Below are 14,496 nucleotides of genomic sequence, written 5' to 3'. Positions count from 1 at the left end.
CCACAATCACAGGCAACTAGCCAATCTGATCACATGGACCACAGCATTGTCTAACTCAATGAAACTGAGCCATGCTGTGTGGGGCCACCCAAGACGGACGGGTCATGGTGGGGAGGTCTGACAGAATGTGGTCCACCAGAGAAGGGAATGGCAAACCGCTTCAGTATTCTTGCCTCAAGAACCCCATGAACAGTATGAAAAGGCAAAAAGATAGGATATTGAGAGATGAACTCCCCAGGTCAGTAGGTGCCCAATATGCTACTGGAGATAAGTAGAGAACTAACTCCAGAAAGAATGAAGGGATGGAGCCAAAGCAAAAACAATACCCAGCTGTGGATGGAACTGGTGATAGAAGCAAGATTCAATGCTGTAAAGAGCAATATTGCATAGGAACCTGGAATGTTAGGTCCATGAATCAAGGCAAATTGGAAGTGGTCAAACAAGAGATGGCAAGAGTGAACGTCGACATTCTAGGAATCAGTGAACTAAAATGGACTGGAATGGGTGAATTTAACTCAGATGACCATTATATCTACTACTGTGGGCAGGAATCCCTTAGAAGAAATGGAGTAGCCATCATGGTCAACAAAAGAGTCCGAAATGCAGTACTTGGAGGCAATCTCAAAAATGACAGAATGATCTCTGTTCGTTTCCAAGGCAAACCATTCATTATCACGGTAATCCAAGTCTATGCCCCGACCAGTAACACTGAAGAAGCTGAAGTTGAATGGTTCTATGAAGACCTACCAGACCTGCTAGAACTAACACCCAAAAAAGATGTCCTTTTCATTATAGGGGATTGGAATGCAAAAGTAGGAAGTCAAGAAACACCTAGAGTAACAGGCAAATTTGGCCTTGGAGTACAGAATGAAGGCAAAGGCTAACAGAGTTCTGCCGAGAGAATGCACTGGTCATAGCAAACACCCTCTTCCAACAACACAAGAGAAGACTCTAGACATGGACATCACCAGATGGCCAACACCAAAATCAAAGTGATTAATATCCTTTGCGGCCAAAGAAGGAGCAGCTCTATACAGACAGCAAAAACAAGACTGGGAGTGGACTGTGGCTCAGATCATGAACTCCTTATTGCCAAATTCAGACTTAAATTGAAGAAAATGGGGAAAACCACTAGACCATTCAGGTATTATGTAAATCAAATCCCGTATGACTATACAGTGGAAGTGAGAAATAGATTTAAGGGCCTAGATCCAACAGACAGAGTGCCTGATGAACTCTGGACGGAGGTTCATGACATTGTAAAGGAGACAGGGATCAAGACCATCCCCAAAAAAAAGAAATGCAAAAAAGCAAAATGGCTGTCTGAGGAGACCTTACAAATAGCTGTGAAAAGAAGAGAAGCGAAAAGCAAAGGAGAAAAGGAAAGATATACCCATTTGAATGCAGAGTTCCAAAGAATAGCCAAGGAGAGATAAGAAAGCCTTCCTCAGCGATCAGTGCAAAGAAATAGAGGAAAACAATAGAATGGGAAAGACTAGAGATCTCTTCAAGAAAATTAGAGATACCAAGGGAACATTTCATGCAAAGATGGGCTCAATAAAGGACAGAAATGGTATGGACCTAACAGAAGCAGAAGATATTAAGAAGAGGTGGCAAGAATACACAGAAGAACTGTACAAAAAAGATCTTCACGACCAAGATAAACACAAAGGTGTGATCACTCCCACTCACCTAGAGCCAGACATCCTGGAATGTGAAGTCAGGTGGGCCTTAGGAAGCATCACTATGAACAAAGCTAGTGGAAGCGATGGAATTCCAGTTGAGCTATTTCAAACTCTAAAAGATAGTGCTGTGAAAGTGCTGCACTCAACATGTCAGCAAATTTGGAAAACTCAGCAGTGGCCACAGGACTGGGAAAGGTCAGTTTTCATTCCAATCCCAAAGAAAGGCAATGCCAAAGAATGCTCAAACTACGGCACAATTGCACTCATCTCACACGCTAGTAAAGTAATGCTCAAAATTCTCCAAGCCAGGCTTCAGCAATATGTGAACCGTGAACTTCCAGATGTTCAAGCTGGTTTTAGAAAAGGTAGAAGAACCAGAGATCAAATTGCCAACATCCACTGGATCATGGAAAAAGCAAGAGAGTTCCAGAAAAACATCTATTTCTGCTTTCTTGACTATGCCAAAGCCTTTGACTGTGTGGATCACAAGAAACTGTGGAAAATTCTGAAAGAGATGGGAATACCAGACCACCTGACCTGCCTCTTGAGAAACCTATATGCAGGTCAGGAAGCAACAGTTAGAACTGGACATGAAACAACAGACTGGTTCCAAACAGGAAAAGGAGTACGTCAAGGCTGTATATTGGCACCCTGCTTATTTAACTTACATGCAAAGTACATCATGAGAAACACTGGGCTGGAGGAAGCACAAGCTGGAATCAAGATAGCCAAGAGAAATATCAATAACCTCAGATATGCAGATGACACCACCCTTACGGCAGAAAGTGAAGAAGAACTAAAGAGCCTCTTGATGAAAGTGAAAGAGGAGAGTGAAAAAGTTGGCTTAAAGCTCAACATTCAGAAAACGAAGATCATGGCATCCAGTCCCATCATTTCATGGGGAATAGATGGGGAAAGAGTGGAAACAGTGGCTGACTTTATTTTTCTGGGCTCCAAAATCACTGTGGATGGTGATTGCAGCCATAAAATTAAAAGACACTTACTCCTTGGAAGAAAGGTATGACCAACCTAAACAGCATATTCAAAAGCAGAGACATTACTTTGCCAACAAAGGTCCATCTAGTCAAGGCTATGGTTTTTCCAGTGGTCATGTATGGATATGAGAGTTGGAGTGTGAAGAAAGCTGAGCGCCGAAGAATTGATGCTTTTGAACTGTGGTGTTGGAGAAGACTCTTGAGAGTCCCTTGAATTGCAAGGAAATCCAACCAGTCCATCCTGAAGGAGATCAGTCCTGGGTGTTCAATGGAGGGACTGATGCTGAAGCTGTAACTCCAGTACTTTGGCCACCTGATGCGAAGAGCTGATTCATTTGAAAAGACCCTGATGCTGGGAAAGATGAGGGCAGGAAGAGAAGGGGACGACAGAGGATGACATGGTTGGATGGCATCACTGACACAATGGACATGGGTTTGGGTGGACTCCAGGATTGGTGATGGACAGGGAGGCCTGGTGTACTGCGGTTCACGGGGTTGCAAAGAACTAGACACAAATGAGCAACTGAACTGAACTGAATGCATACATATGGAATCTAGAAAGACAGTACTGACAATCCTACATGCATAGCAGGAAAGGAGACACAGACATAAAGAACAGACTTTTGGACACAGTGGGAGAAGGAGAGGGTGGGATGATTAGAGAGAATAGCCCTGAAACGTATATATTAGCAAACAGCCAGTGGAAGTTTGATGTATGACACAAGGAATCCAAAGCCGGTGCTCTGTGACAACCTGGAGGGATGGAGTAGGGAAGGAGGTGGGAGAGGGGCTCAACAGCGAAGGGTCACAGGTATGCCTATGGCCAATTCACGTCGATGTATGGCAGAGGCCATCACAATACTGTAAAGTAATTATCCTCCAATTAAAATAAATAAATTTTTTTCTTAATTATTTGGGGAAAAAAATTTGGGTAAAATCAGCAGATCATCCTAATGTCAGGGTGGCCTGTCATCTAGGGGCTACAGTGCTCTAAGATGTTACCACTGGGAGAAACTGGATAAAGGGTACATGTTGTGGTTGTTCAGTCACTATGTCCAACTCTCTGCAATCTCATGGACTGCAGTACACCAGGCTTCCCTGTCTTTCACTAACTCCCAGAGTTTCCTCAAACTCATGTCCATTGAATCGATGATACCAGCCAACCATCTCATCCTCTGTCACTCCCTTCATCTGGCCTCAGTCCTGGCCCACCAGGCTCCTCTGTCCGTGGGATTGTCCAGGAAAGAATACTGGAGTGGGTAGCCATTCCCTTCTTCAGGGGACCATCCTGAACCACGGATCGAAACCTGGTATCCTGTATTGCAGGCAGATTCTTTACCATCTGAGCCACCAGGGATGCCCCAAGGGTACATGAGCTCTATATATATTATCCCTGTAATATGTTATATGTATGTTACTCCCATGTTCATGTAAATCAACTATTGCCTCAATTTAAAATGTCCACTAAAGAAAAACCAAATAATACCTGTTTCATGTGAATAGAGACCAACCAAGAGGTCATCCTACCCATGACCATCACACAGCCTGAGCCTGACTACCGTCCAGGCTGCTGTCATTCAGCAAATACATGTCGTCCCTCAGCACGCTAGTTACTACAACAAGCATTACGATGTCTGTCTCAGTTGATGGTCTCAGAAAATGAACAGTGATGAGAGAGAAATCAGTGAGGAAGCCCTTGTGTAACTGATAATCTGATTTTTTAAACAGAGGTGAAAATATTTAGACACCCTTGAAATAACTGCACTATTTACACCAGAACGTTGCCCCAGTAACAATTCATCTGCTCCCAGGATTCCAGCTGCCCAGAAAATATGAGAGTGGACTCCCCACCACCAACTCTGACTACTTAACTATGGCAGCATCCTTCATTTTTTTCTGCTCTTCACATATTCAGGAGCAAGTTTCTCAAGGAGCAGGGCTGATAGAGAGAACCTGTACTTCGTTTCAGAATGAGTTCTCAAAACCCTGTGTACCTTTTAGCCAGAAGGTTCGGGAGATCTTCAACAAGCAAGTGTGCTCCAGGCCATGACAACCTTCATTTAACACGCTGCTTTGTTTGGCAGCTCTTATTTGTCCAGACTAGATGTTGCTCTCAGCCAGCTTAAACAGCCCTTCAGAGCTACCAAGATGACCCTCCCGTAACCCAGAAGGACTGAAAGTACAGTCACAAAAACAGACTCTTCTCAATGGACAGTGGTTTAAGGAACCAACACTCTTCCTGGGCATATTTATTGCTGCTGGTGCGTATCAAAGTATTTTTAATCCATGATCTCATTTGCTTTCTACAATTTGTATCAGTACTTTTACATGAAGAAACTGAAACTAACTCTCTCAAATATTTATCAGTTCTTGGTTACTCAGGACTTGATGATTCAAGATTATTTTAACCTTTCTCCAGCCTCCTCCTAGCGTTTGGGACATTTTACCCCATTTCTACCAGGGAGCAGGCAATAGTTTGAGAGAATGTGCCTTGAGTTGGGGAGGTGAAATTACTCCTCAGCCCCATAATTCACCGGTGACCTGGCACTTAGCTTCCCTGAACCCTGGTCCCCTCATCTATGATGTGGGCTAACATCCACACTGCAGGGTTGAAGGGATGATTCAATGCAACAGTGTGAATAGTCTACTAGTGGCTGCTCAAAATGTTACCCCTTGGGTCCAAAGCTGTTTTTGAAATGAGACTCATTCAATAGAAACAGGAAAGTAACAACCAAAGTGACATTTCAGGATTATCAGAGAATTTTAACTATCTGCACCAATCCCTGGATAATTGAGAATGGTCTGTAATAAGCAGCTGCCTCAGAAATGCCCAGGTAAGGAGGAGGATTTGTTTCTTTTCGTTTATCTGAACTGATAAAGAAATGCCACCCTGCTATCTTATCCTTCAATTAGAAATCCCCCACTAAAGCTCTGCATATAACTAACATACATAGAATTCTAGGGACTTTGCGGGCGTGTCCTCACCAGATTTCCACTTTATGGCCATACACACAAATGCAGGGTTTAGAAATGATTATCCCCTGCTGGATGCTCAGAATGACTGGCAAGCAAGTGTGTACTTGGACTTCTACTGAAGAGAACTGCCTTACGAACAATTTCTAAGTGGCCAAATTTCAAAGAACTTGAAATGTGACAAAACACACCTGAAGTGACTATACTGGATCACTCTTTGCTGCCTTGTCTGACATTAGCCATTAACACTAAACTTCTAAAATTATAGTGTGGGTGCCCGGGGGTGGGAGAAGCCACAAGATTACGATGGCACATCTTCCCGATGCATTGGTGTCCTCAGGACAGTCCGTGAACCACCCAGAGATGTCTGAGAGCGTGTATTTGCTTCTCTCCACTCTGGAGAGTACTGGGGGAAAGGTTAAAAAGCACTTCTGCTGGTGAAGGAAAAGAACATTTTACTGAACATCCATCTGCCAAGGCCTGTGCTAGGTGTTGACACACCATCATCCTGGTTAATTTCTTACTTAGAAATTCAACAATCCTGAGAAGAAGGACAAACAGCCAGGGGCTTTTTATTACTGTTTTGAGATACATTTTAACTCAGAACCCAGCTCAGCATTTTATATCACATCCTCTGAGTCTCAGGTGAGAAGAAAGCACCAGCAACTTGGTAGTGAAAACACACCAGTGGCAACCACAAATGTGAGAAAATTGGTTGATAAAGATACAGAAGTGCTGGTGGGGAATGAATTCTCCTTGTTTACTTAAAAAGGTCAACTTCTGAATATAAACAAATGATTAAGTTTACTAAAAAATACTCATAAGCACCAATACATGACACATTAATATATGTGTGTGTGTGTATGCATGCATACAAGCATGCTCAGTCACTCAATTGTGTCCAACTTTTTGCAACCCCATTGACTGCAGCCTGCCAGGCTCCTCTGTCCATGGGATTGTCCCAGCAAGAAAATTGGAGTGGATTGCCATTTCCTTCTTCAGGGTATCTTCCTGACCCAGGGATCAAACTCACAACTCCTACATCTCCTGCATTGGCAAGTAGATTCTGTACCATTGTGCTCAACCTGGGAAGCCTATCCCTAACCCTCTTAGTCAGGAAATAAGTTTGCTCCCAAGACAAACTGCAGCCACAGTTTGCTCAACAGAATTTTGCCAAGAGATGCACGTTCTCTAGTATCATGCTCCTTTTTTCTTTCCAGCCCTTCACAATGGTCCTATCCATGCTGCTGTTAAGTGCTTCCCTCTGCATTATCTCAGCAACATGTGAAGACCCCCTTATCTTAACCAGTTATTAATACATAAAAGCTCCCTGGATCAAATCAGCCCATTGAGCCTGTTTCATCTGTCCTTTGATCTCTCTCCTTTCTCATAACACATATGACAAAGAAATCTTAGTGAGTGCCAATAAAATACACAAATGTCAACTCTATTCTGTTGTCCTTGATACTATTACACTTTACACCCATCCTTCCAGGTTGCCTTGAGATGTTCACAAATATGGTCAAATGCTTATCAGTAGTTTTAAAAAATCTTAACAGGCCAGAAATATAAACTGTTCCTTCAGGAAAACATGTCCACAAAAGAATCATCTATTTTTCATGAAATTAACAGAGGTGGGGCTTGGCCAAAACACTAAGACCACTGTAAACACACATTCATCTTCTTTCACTGACTCACAAAAAAGCTAAGGCTCTTGATTTGTGCAGAAGATGTATAAAATGTTGGACAGGAATATTCAGGGGAAATGGATACCAGAACACAGCATCTACTGTGCACACAGGACATGGAGGGGGTCCCAGGAGAAGCAGACTTCAGTTTCCGTGACAAGCAACAAACTTCTGCCTCCAAAGATATGTTGATAAAACAATATAGTCTCCTCTCAGCACCACTAATCTGCAATTAGGAGCATATATCAACTACAACTGTAGAGGAAGAAGGCCTAAGACTAGTTGTGAAAGATCCCTAAGCTGGTGCACTGCTTTGGGGGTATGCTTCCTTTATTTTTTTTAATTAATTTGTTTTTTAAATTAATTTATTTATTTTACTTTACAATATTGTATTGGTTTTGCCGTACATTGACTTGAATCCAACATGAGTGTACATGTGTTCCCCATCTCAAACCCCCCTCCCATCTCCCTCCCCATCCCCTCCCTCTGGGTCATCCCAGTGCACCATCCCCAAGCACCCTGTATCATGCATCAAACCTGGACTGGCGATTCATTTCACATATGATAATTTACATGTTTCAATGCCATTCTCCCATATCATCCTGCCCTTGCCCTCTCCCGCAGAGTCCAAAAGACTGTTCTGTACATCTGTGTCTTTTTTGCTGTCTTGCATACAGGGTTATCATTACCTTCTTTCTAAAGTCCATATATATGTGTTAGTATACTGTACTGGTGTTTTTCTTTCTGGCTTTCTTCACTCTGTATAATAGGCTCCAGTTTCATCCACTTCATTAGAACTGATTCAAATGTATTCTGTTTAATGGCTGAGTAATACTCCATTGTGTATATGTACCACAGCTTTCTTATCCATTTTTTCTGCTGATCGACATCTAGGTTGCTTCCATGTCCTGGCTATTATAAACAGCGCTGCAATGAACACTGGGGTACATGTGTCTCTTTTGATTCTGGTTTCCTCAGTGTGTATGTCCAGCAGTGGGATTGCTGGGTCATATGGCAGTCATATTTTCAGTTTTTTAAGGAATCTCCAGACTATTCTCCATAGTGGCTGCACTAGTTTGCATTCCCATCAACAGTGTAAGAGGGTTCCCTTTTCTTCACACCCACTCCAGCATTTATTGCTTGTAGACTTTTGGATAGCACCCATTCTGACTGGCGTGAAATGGTACCTCATTGTGGTTTTGATTTGCATTTCTCTGATAATGAGTGATGTTGAGCATCTTTTCATGTGTTTGTTAGCCATCTGTATGTCTTCTTTGGAGAAATGTCTGTTTAGTTCTTTGGCCCATTTTTTGATTAGGTCTTTTATTTTTCTGCAGTTGAGCTGCAGGAGTTGCTTGTATATTTTTGAGATTAATTCTTTGTCCGTTGCTTTGTTTGCTACTATTTTCTCCCATTCTGAAGGCTGTCTTTTCACCTTGCTTATAGTTTCCTTTGTTGTGCAGAAGCTTTTAAGTTTAATTAGGTCCCATTTGTTTATCTTTGCTTTTATTTCCAATATTCTGGGAGATGGGTCATAGAGGATCCTGCTGTGATTTATGTCAGAGAGTGTTTTGTCTATGTTTTCCTCTAGGAGTTTAATAGTTTCTGGTCTTATGTTTAGATCTTTTATCCATTTTGAGTTTATTTTGTGTATGGTGTTAGAAAGTGTTCTAGTTTCATTCTTTTACAAGTGATTGACCAGTTTTCCCAGTACCACTTGTTAAAGAGATTGTCTTTTCTCCATTGTATATTCTTGCCTCCTTTGTCAAAGATAAGGTGTCCATAGGTGTGTGGATTTACCTCTGGGCTTTCTATTTTGTTCCATTGATCTATATTTCTGTCTTTGTGCCAGTACCATACCATCTTAATGACTGTGGCTTTGTAGTAGAGACTGAAGTCAGGCAGGTTGATTCCTCCAGTTCCATTCTTCTTTCTCAAGATTGCTTTGGCTATTCGAGGTTTTTTGTATTTCCATACAAATTGTGAAATTATTTGTTCTATTTCTCTGAAAAATACCATTGGTAGCTTGATAGGGATTGCATTGAATCTATAGATTGCTCTGGGTAGCACCCTCGTTTTCACTGTATTGATTCTTCCAATCCATGAACATGGTATATTTCTCCATCTATTAGTGTTCTCTTTGATTTCTTTCACCAGTGTTTTATAGTTTTCTATATATAGGTCTTTAGTTTCTTTAGGTAGATATATTCCTAAGTATTTTATTCTTTTTGTTGCAATGGTGAATGGAATTGTTAAAAACATCTCTCACTATCCCAAAGAGCAAAAGGCATTAGAGAAACAGCCCACCTTGGTTGAAATTTCCCATCACCCAAATGTCTCACTTTGCATCTGTGTCGCTCTTATTTCCTCTTTGAATTCAGTAGAGTTATAGATGTAGAAAACAAACCTATTGTTACCAGGGGGAAAGTGGGGGAGGAATAAACTGGGAGATTGGGGTTGATATATATATATACTATGGTGGGCTGTAGTTTATGGGCTCACAAAGAGCTGGACACAACAGAGCAACTAACACTTTCACTTTCACATACATAAAATTGGTATATTAAGGACCTACTGTATAGCACAAGGAACTCTACTCAACACTCTGTAATGACCTATATGGGAAAAGAATCTAAAAAAGAGTGAATATATGTATATGTGGGGCTTCCCAGGTGGGGTTAGTGGTAAAGAACCTACTTGCAGGAAATGTAAAAGACCTGGGTTTGAACCCTGGGTCGGAAAGATTCCCTGGAGGAGGGCACAGCAACCCACTCCAGTATTCTTGTCTAGAGAATGCCATGGACAGAGAAGCCAGGCAGGCTACAGTCTATAGGGTCACAAAGAGTCAGACATGAATGAAGTGACTTAGCACTCACGCACGCGTATGTATAACTGACCCACTTTGCTGTATACCTGAAACTAACACAACACTGTAAATCAGCTACACCCCCAGTAAAAATTTAAAAATAAAGATAATTTTGTAAAAATGAATTCAGGAATAAAACACAACTCAGTGAGCACCGAGTGTGTATCCTCACAGTTCCTACATTCCTCATGTTATCCCTGAGCACAGCCGCTTGATGCATGTCAATCACAGTTTACAAGGCTGTGGCCTCACTGTCAATGATGGAGAGTGTGGACAGTCCCACCATCATGGGACCAGCTTTAGTGACCTCCCCAAGCCAGGTCCAGTGATGCCGGCAAACGTTCCATAAGGCAGGTGGCAGAGTGGAAGACCTCGTGCGGTCACAGCCTCTCCTCTTCTTTATCTACCAGGAAGCAAAGACCATGTCCTCCTGAATTCACCCTGAGATGGATTCCAAGAGAACAGATCTGACAAAGTTCTGAAACATCCAATCTCAAAGATGACCCAAACCTCTTCGTCAATAGAGCAGAGGGAGATACAACAGCAAGCTTCCATCCTCACCTCGCTGTGCATTTCCCAGGATGGCTGTGGATTCTGGAACCCCTGGACATTCCATTAACTATTCCACAGAATGGACTTTATCATGATTAATAAAGATCTCATTACTCTGCATTTTTCAAACCTTAAAGCAAATTCTGATTGCAGGTGCTTCTGTACCTTACTCACAAGCCTAGGATTGTTTGTGAACACGCTGGCTCCAGATACATCTATATTTTGGACTTTGGTTGCCAGGAAAATTCCAGACTCCCAAGTCTGGCAGCCAGTCTGTGTTGTTACTCCTTTGTATCTGAGCAAGACTCAAGTCATAGAACTGGAGAGGCAAGAAACACTCTGACCATCAGATTTTTCCTATGCCTTTGATCTCTGTTCCTCATGTTTCACCAAAATTGACTTGAACCCAAAGAAACAGAGAAAAATCTCTTTCAAAAAGTATTTCATCATAGAAACTTCAAAAAATAACCATATTAATCTTTCATCTGATTCAGAAACTATGAAAGAGAAATCTGCCAATAAAGACACCAGAATAAGAAAAAAATAAAATAAACACAGGAAGTAAATGTTCCACACGTCTATATTATCCACTGTGGAACTATCTCCATGGCATTTTCAGACAATGAATATAGAATGTGAAGAGTACATGGTGTGCTGTGTGTGTTTATACTTTCTATAGTTAGTATGTTACAGTAAAGGGACAATTTATATTTAACCACTTTATGAATGGAAAAAACAAATAACAGACTTGTCATAGAAATATCTTACCTATTTAATAACCTATGGTTATAGTCACAAATCATATAGAAAATTATCCCCACTACAGCCCCACTGTTGTGAAAACAAACCATGATGGCCAAATCCACTTTTTATTTATTCCACTAAATTCAGGTCTCCTGCCAACACGGCAGTAAACTCGGGTACAGTGACTGCTCTGATGTCTTTATGTCTCTGTTTGAAACTTCAGTGATACTGATCTTACAGTAAAATGAAATCTTGACTGCTACAGCAAAAGATTAGAATTGAGAACTGACCCTACTTTATTATCCCATGTGCAAGAATATTGTTCATGGAGGCACCATGAAGACAGAAGGATGAAGATCAGCAATGACCCTCCCTTCTGACCTCAGCATGGGCTCCTTTTACTTCTTCCCCTGGACCTCAGCAGCAGGAGGCTTCTCTCCCTCACTCATCACCTACTTGTCTGTCTGCTCTTTTGAAAATGCCGGCTTTGCGGAAGCTTGGTGCCTGGCATGGCAGACTGGCTGATTGGCTCAATAAGCACTGAATGTACTGACTTAGCTTCTGAGAAATGAAACAGAGCGGGTAGCCTCACCTTCTCACAATGCATTCAACCAGCTTCACCTTCTGCCGCCTACTCATGGTCCGGTCCCGTGTCAAAGGGCATGCTGGGACAGATGCACTTTCACTGGTTTGTTTTTCTGCATCCTTCAAAATGTCAATGTAATATTAAAAAAAATATACACAGGAGCCTGTCCTGTATCTATTCCTGATCACTCTGTTCTGCTCTGCCTGCTCCAGGAACACATCTGTATGTTTCCTGTTTATCCATCCAGTGTTTCTTTATGCAGATATTAGCAAATTCACCTACAAATCTTCATATCCCAGTCTTTCTTACATAAAAGTACCATACTCTCTACACTGTCCTCCACCTTGCTTTCTGCACTTGGCAATGAACCTGGATGTCATTTCACATCAGAACACGGAGCTTCCTCATCCTCTTTTAATTGTACTGTACACATACACCACACTTCAACCACTTCCTTATGACTGATTACACTGGGTGGCTTCTGATGTTTTGGCGTTATACACAGTTTCAGTGATAACCTTATACAGATGTCATTTCATTACCTGGGCAGGAAGATTCCCAGGACAGGACTGCACATCTGTAATGCTGGTTCATACCACCAGACCCCTTCTGTCAGGTTGTTAAAAATAGTGTTAGCTGGCTATAAAGAGGTGTGATGCCTTAAACGTATGGCTATGGCATCCATCACTAGAATTTTTCCCATTCTTATTAAAGGGAATGCTAACCTAATTCTTCAGTTTCATTAAACACAGACACTATTAAAATGTAAATCAATGCAATATCCCCGATGACGGTCAGTGGTAGTTTTCCTATTCTACTTCCATCCATCAGTTCTCTAGGCTAACAGATTTTCCTGCTAGCAACCTATTAGAGGCTCCCTAAAGGCTAGCAACAGGCTCTCTAAAAAAGCCTTGAAAGCCTAGTTAATACAGGGGGAATTAAATTTTTATAAGAGTATTCAGCAGTTCTAAATCAGCAGCAAATATTTTTTTCCTCACAATACCCAAAATGACATGGAAAGAAAAACAGAAATGAATATTTAAAGCCTTTATTCATTCCAATGCAGGGGACCCCCCCCCCCAGACAAGTTTATATTCTCAGAGTTTTTAGTAATTCATGACTCTTTTTCACAGTGAGAATCTAAAATTAGAAAATGATGCCTATTTGCAGAATTAATGAAAAGGTCTTTTTCCCACTCCTTTTAGAGAAGGCATAAGGAAACAACATAGTTTCACATGAGAATCTTGGCTTTCAGGAAATTGGCCCTCCAGCTTAGGATATTTATCATTGTCAAGGAGCACAAAAGAAAAGATTTGCTTTTACCAGAACAGTTTGCTAAATACAAGTATACTAGACTAATTCATTCCTTTGTTTGATACACAGTTGGCCCCTGAACAATGTGGTGGCTGGGGTACCAGCCCTCCTGAAGTCAATAATCCAAGTATAATTTAGAGTGGTCCTTCCATATCCACATTTCTGCATCCCAAGGATCAACTAACCACAGGTGACATAGTACTGTAGTAAATACTGTAGTATTTACTAACGAAAAACAACTGCATGTAAGTGGAGCCACAGAGTTCAAATTCATGTTGTTCAAGGGTCAACTGTACTTCAATATATTTTAAAACCATTTGGAATGATATCCTCCCCATGCTCTTGAACGTAAACTTCAATCCTAGAGACAGTCTGTTAACCTTAATCAATAACTCATACTCCATCCACCGAAGACACACAAGAGCATCTTTAGCTGCTGTATTCATACTGGCCCCAAACTATAAACAAATATCTATCAAGTGTAGAATGGATAGCTAAATTTCATACAACAGAGTACTACACAATAACAGAAAAATGAACAACTTACATATGCAACAACATAAAGGAATCCCACAAAATGTAAGTATGACTCCATTTATATGGAATTCACATCAGGCAAAACTAATTTATGGTGACAGAGGTCAGAACAGTGATTACCTCTGGGCAGGGGGATGTTGTTCCAACTGGAGAAAGGGGACCGGGGAGACTTCGGTGACGAAAATGTTCTACCTCTTGATCGAGGTAGTCATTGCACGGGTAAAAGTATTTGAGATTTGTGAACTCTGTGCATGCATGTATGTGTGCTCAGCCATACCAGACTTTCTGTGACCCCATGGACTGAAGCCCGACAGGCTCCTCTGTCCGTGGAATTTTCCAGGCAAGAATATCAGAATGGGTTGCATTTCCTCCTCCAGGGATCTTTCTGACACATGGATCTAACGCACATCTCCGGCACTGGCAGGCAGATTCTTTACCACTGTGCCACCTGGAAATATCAACTATACTTCAATTTTAAAACCACACAGAAAAACTCCATAATATCAAAAAGACTCTCAAAGACCTCAGCTAGCTCTGAATGGCATTGGAAACATTT

At 41.5% G+C, this 14,496-nt stretch overlaps 1 protein-coding gene and 1 non-coding gene across 2 annotated transcripts in view; both read right to left on the bottom strand.

Moving 5' to 3' along the window:
- The window catches only part of CAMK1D (calcium/calmodulin dependent protein kinase ID), a 387,393-nt gene that overhangs the window by 293,610 nt on the left and 79,287 nt on the right, over window positions 1-14,496 (bottom strand). The gene's annotated exons all lie outside the window — the stretch shown is intronic.
- Window positions 12,711-12,839, bottom strand: LOC128058942 (U6atac minor spliceosomal RNA). The gene has a single exon (XR_008200541.1). It is a non-coding gene; the product is annotated as a U6atac minor spliceosomal RNA (small nuclear RNA).

This window comes from Budorcas taxicolor, chromosome 13 (assembly GCF_023091745.1).
Source record: "Budorcas taxicolor isolate Tak-1 chromosome 13, Takin1.1, whole genome shotgun sequence".
NCBI lineage: Eukaryota > Metazoa > Chordata > Mammalia > Artiodactyla > Bovidae > Budorcas > Budorcas taxicolor.
The sequence above is the reverse complement of the archived record's forward strand: the minus strand, read 5'-3'. Positions and strand labels throughout refer to the sequence as shown.